We start from the raw sequence: 6,000 nt of genomic DNA, 5'->3' as shown, positions 1-6,000 counted from the left end.
GTATACTGTTCCTTGCATTGTTAGATTCACTTTCTTTACAAAAATAATGTTTTGTCAATGAAACACTACAACAGTAATGTAATGCAATGTAATAAAGGACGATTTTATTCATGTTTGCTAGAATGTGAATAGAACCCCTCTCACAATCATGTACCATGCCATATTAATCAACAGAGGGAATGTATGCAAGGACATTGTGAGTGGGACTTGAATGTGTGCCCATCCCTTGTCCACCCATTGAGCATTGAACATGCCTAAAAACCTGAATTCCTGAAAGGCAGGGACATATTAATGTAAATTAAATGCATCTACCATTTATCATAGGCATCTTCTCATTTAGGAGTCAGATTCGATTGATGGCCCCAATCCATGGTGCTTTAATATCCAGACACAAAGCCTAGATTGTCCCAGTGTATAGTCTCAATGTGTTACAGCATGAAGGAGAAGAAATAATATCTTAATGATGTGCACTCTGATATTGAGAACCGAACTATTGTTGAATGAGCGAGAAATGGAAGTTTGTGTGGGAAGGGAGGGAAGGGAGAGAGAAGGAAGGAAGGAAGGAAGGAAATCTTACATGGATTCCTCAATCAAGGCCTGTGCTGGCTGTTCCAAGAAGGAGAGGTTGTTATAAAGGAAGTAGACTTGAGAAACAATCCCACCAATGGTAAAATCTCCTGACTGGTAAAATTCATGAGGGATAGGATGAGGATCATTAAATATGGAACAATTAATAGAATGAGTCTTGCATACTGTATGACATAGCATTGCAAGCAGCAAAGCTACCACCAATATGATTTTGTTGACAAAAAGTCCCCTCCAAATGTATGTTTCCATCTACAGCACATATGAGGATATTACCAGTTTTGCTACAGCCTTCTTAGAATCGTAGTTGATTCTGCTGCTACACTTGGTTACCACGTGGTCTTCTTGGGAATTTGGGTGCCAGTCTTATATTTAAAAGTAGCTCCTTGTCAATCTGTGACTTTCAACAGCATATTCTTGTTATCTCCTCTCTGTATTCCTGAAGGAAAATATTAAGAAGTATGCCTTTTCCTTTGCTTAAAAAATAGCCATGTGCTTCTTTTCACCTACAGGTATCTATTATATTGTCTTAAAATGTAAGAAAAGAAGTGTAACCTTGAGGATTTTCAATCAGCTTGTCCAAAAGAATGTAAGGTACATTAGGGTATGGCAGTGTGCAGGAAAGACTCTCCTCCCTGAAAGAGAGGGGAGTGGTTGTGGGCGGGAGCCCGAACACCGCTCCTAGCAGGGGGCGTTGCCCCCTGCCTCCAGCTCACCTGGCTGGCACTCACGCCCCCCCCGGTGGCCGCCCAACCAGGTGCCATGGGGGGGGGCGTGTCCAGCAGCCTTTATGCTGCAGTGCCAGCCTCTCCCCGGCCTCATTTCTCTTCGTCGTCCTGTGCGAGTCAGGAGGACACTCTCTCTTCAGTGTTCCTGCCCACGTGGAGCTAACTTGGAAGAGGACTTCTGAGAAAGGGAAGCCTGTAATTCCTCCTTTGCTTTTACCTTACCTTTACTTTAATTCCCTCTTTACTTTTCTCCAAATACCTCCTAATTGTTCCTAATTTCATCTGAGAGCTGCTGGTGTGGGTTCTATGAGTGCTTACTATTTCTGTTTGATTTGCTGGTGCATTTTAAAACTGCTGTATTGCTGTGAATTCCTGTGAGGGCTTTTCCAGCAGCTTATTATTAATCCAACTCCCCCCATCCCCCTTCGCTACCCCCCCTCCCTACTCTGGAATTTTGTCCCTCCAGAGCTGACATTGTCCTCCCTCCCCCTTTGCTAGCAAAATCTTTGAGGACCAATACCCCCTGATGTCATTTAAAAACTTCTTTTAGACGACTGCATTGCCCCACTGGCACTCATGCCCCCCCCGGTGGCCGCCCAACCAGGTGCCATGGGGGGGCGTGTCCAGCAGCCTTTATGCTGCAGTGCCAGCCTCTCCCCGGCCTCATTTCTCTTCGTCGTCCTGTGCGAGTCACCCACCCTCCACTCCCTTTGAGTTAGGGCTTAGGTCTTTGGCCTTGCTATGGACCTTAGGTTGGTCGCCCCGGTTGCCCGGGGGGCCTGGTAGGAGTTTTTCCATTTGGCATTAGGCTTTTTGGTTTTTTCGCCTACCTCGTAGCAATCGTCACAACTTTCTGGTGGTATTGGTGGGTAGGTTAGGCATTGGAATAATGTGTTGTGGTGTGTCGAAGTGCTAGGTGTGGCCATCGCCTATGCCTTCAATTTATAGGGGTATTCCGGTAAAGGAATCTGGCGGTCGTGTATTCCGTCCGAAGCCTGCTTGGCGGGAGGCCATGGCACGACCCGCGGTGACATCAGGGGTGAGCCTATAGTTGGATTAGCATCAACAGGTGATGAACCCCTGGTGAATAAACCCACTTGTTTTGCGATCCAATGCCTAAGCCAATACCTTTTCATTGCTGTAATCAATAAAGTTGTGGCCTTTTCTAGCCCATTAACCTTATATCACGTGTCCCTGTGTCTTCATTTTACTTTGCGGGGGTCGGGTCCTCGAACCACAATGAATGTGTAAATCAATAACTAATAAACGCGGGGCTTTTTTACAGTAAGGAATTGAGAAGTTGAAGATGAATAGAGCAATAAGAATGAGAACTGGGATAGATATACAGTAGTTTTTTTTTTTTAGTGGGTGGAAGGGACTTAAAATCATGACAGGAAAAGTTGATGGATGCAAGGGAAACAAATATAGAACAAATGATCATAGAAAGAAAATTGGCACCATCTTACCTATGCCAAGATTGTGTTCTTAACAAAATGTGTGATTTATAGCTGTCCTCAGATGCTGATTGTTCATCTTGCTAATGGACTCTGGATGTCAATTGAATGAGAAGATGAAAAACAGCAGTTATGATTATATCTTCCCCAGTGTGTTGTTGGTCTCTGCAGCTGCATCATGTGGAACTGCTAGGAGTTTTCCCCAAATTATAGAACAATTATTTTCTTCTTAGAAGGATAATAACTAGTTGGTGGAAATTTGCTGGGTGACCGCAAGTTACATTTGCCTGGGACTATATCTAAATATGCTGCCAGGTTTTTGGTTTTTTTAGTATGCATTTCTCATGGTGTACAAATCTTTATGCAATTTTACTCAATATACACATTTCTGCAATGCAGTGTTCCTTAATATAATGCATTTTTTTAAAAAAAAATATTTTCAATAATTTATGCATTTCTATGTACACTTTAGTCCGTCTAGTACACTTTAGTCTATGCATCATTGCACACATTATCTGGCTGCAGAACTGCATTGAAAAATTCAGAAACATGCACATTTTTAAGAATGCCTGTGTTTTGGCCACACATTGTTTCTGTAAATGTGAATTAAGTAGGTTGATATTTAAATACAAACTAAATTGAATTTCTTCCTCATCCCTGGATAAGACTTACATCAAATGTTCAAGCCATGCTCTACTCTAGCCATGCACACTACTGTGCCCCTGGAAGGTTGCTCATAAGTGAATATGGCCCATGGACTGAAAATCCCTGTTCCCCATGGAATTGTGGCAGGGTGGCAGCTGTGGCATGCAGTGGCCATGGTGGAGAGGGCGGCTCCTTGCCCTAGCCTCAGCATGACAGGAGGGGTTGTTTCTTCCTCTTGCATCCTGCTAGGTGCCAGGAAATGCATACAGGATTCTGTGAAGTGTGAAATAGACTTCCCTGCCTGGGAGGGGTGAGGCCAGTACCAGTTACATGTGCTTGCCTTGCTCTGTTCAAGCCCAGGATAAGGGAAGGAATGGAAGGGACTTGGGAGAGCTCTCTTGCCTGGTCTATCTGCCCCAGCCAGCCCCCCACTCACAGTCTCCCTCTGATTAAATTGCAGCACGTACCACTATTGACCTGACCCTTGAGCTGGGGAAGGCTGTGCAGTTGGTTGCTGACTCTGGGCCTCCTGGCTCTGGAGTCCTGGAGTCTGTACTCTGAAAAGTGACACCATGGACCTAGAAGGTGCAGGGCTTGTCAGTCCAAACCCTGCACAGTCTCATCAGGGTAGGCCTTAAGGCAATTGGAGCAATTTGCCCAAATAGGGCCCTGCAGGCGGCTCGTAAGGGGCCCCCAGCACCAGGGAAGCACTTCATGCACATTATACAGTGACCCCTGCCAGTGATCAACCCCTACTATCCATCAACTGGGTTGGTCGATTTTACAATTCACACTCAATGCCTATGCCAAAACCAGCTTACATCTGTAATCAATACAAGTCATGGCCTGATTTGATCCCAATACTGGACACTTGAGTCTTCTTGCATGCCTGCCCCCTCCCCATGGCTCCAATGGAACTGGGCCCACAAATGTTCTTCAGTCCTGCTATATTAACTTTTCCAGTTACTCTATTCTCTGTAGTCATGCGAGGCGGAAACAGAGTGAACAAAAAGTGGAGGCAAGCGCAAGGAAACAGCAGAGAAAGGGCTATTGGGAGTGAAATTAATCTATAACAATGGATTAATAATAATAAATACTGCTTTGTGTATATATGAGGACAGTGAAATTATGCAGATGTTTCAGAGAAAAGGTCTTTTTCAGGACGGATTTTCAATCAAAGAAGAAATAGCAAGGTGAAACAAGAAGAAAAAACAAGGTGAGACACCAACTTTGGGATAAAGGAGGAGCTCAAGTTGAGTAACTGTTTAACTGGTTGTACAACAACTAATATCATTGCTGTCTACTCAGTGTGTATGTGTGCAATTCCTTCTAGTTCCAACCTGGTTTCCAACAGAGAAGCAGATAGGACACAAATACAGTATGTAGCTAACGTAACATATAGACTGGCCTTATGTCACTGCTCAGCTCTTAATTACAACATGTTTTGTGGTATGTTGAGGGAGAATATCCATTCTGAACCATAGGCACAAGTGAGGGCACGTAGGAGTGGTTGGATGCAGAGATACTAAAGAAGGATGTCAAAAACAACAGAATGGCCATTTCTAGTGCTTTATTTAGAATGTGTAGACTTAGAGCAAAGCAGCCTGCCAATCTCCTAGGCTTTGCAGACATGGGACGGAGACCACAGCAAGGAGAGGGCTTGTCTCTGCCCAAGCAAATATGCACATATTCTTTATACACAAAGCAGCATACCAGGCCCATTCTCTTTCCCCTGTCCCACAACCACCAAGATCCCTGGAGGGGAAAAGACACCATTTCAGTATAATTGCAGAATCCTTTTCCGCTTACACACCAACATGGAAGAAGGAGGGAAATCTGGTGGCCTTTTCCTTTCTTAAAGGAGCCACAGTTGTTGCATGGTCCCCTGTCTGCTAACTTCCAAGACATAGTAAAACATGGTATGCGAACCCTCATTACATTCTAATATAATTTCCTCATTCAATGAGTGAAAGTCCATATCTGGAAATGGAGTTGTATTTTAAGTTCTTGAAAGTTGTGTAAGGCATTTAAAATCAAAGGGATCAAAGTTTTGGTTTGGCAGCATTCAAAATGTCTCTTGGTGCAACTGCCTTTCTTTCTCTAAGGCCTGCCCACTCTGTGCACCTGTTCAATGTCAGGGGGAACAATGGGGCAGGTCTATCTTCAAACTGTCAAAACAACTTAAAATAAAAGCAATAATCTCTCCTCCCTCTATTTCCGGAATCCTGCATAATTTACACCCCCCTTTTTATCTCTATCTGATTAATCTGTGATATGTTCAATTGTCGTTTTGAGTGCTTGCAGCTCCATTTGGATATTTAAGTTGGTGTTAATAGCTTTGTTAAAAAACAATTACACATTGGTAGAATTAAAACTATATATATATAGAAATGATTGAAAACGTAAAACAGTTATAATAAAAGCAGCACGGCACCCGCCCTTTCGTTACAAGCATTCAGTTTTCAAAAGCCTGTTGGAACAAGTGAGTCTTCACTTCCCCGTGGCAGGACAACAAGGTGGGAGCCAGTCTAACCTCTCTAGGAGCAAGTTCCCAAGGGCCTTCCCTGAATATGTCAGAAACTGGGAAG

The sequence above is a fragment of the Podarcis vaucheri genome (genome assembly GCF_965113315.1).
Source record: "Podarcis vaucheri genome assembly, chromosome: 13".
In the NCBI taxonomy this organism is placed as follows: Eukaryota; Metazoa; Chordata; class Lepidosauria; order Squamata; family Lacertidae; genus Podarcis; species Podarcis vaucheri.
Note: the sequence above shows the minus strand (reverse complement) of the source record.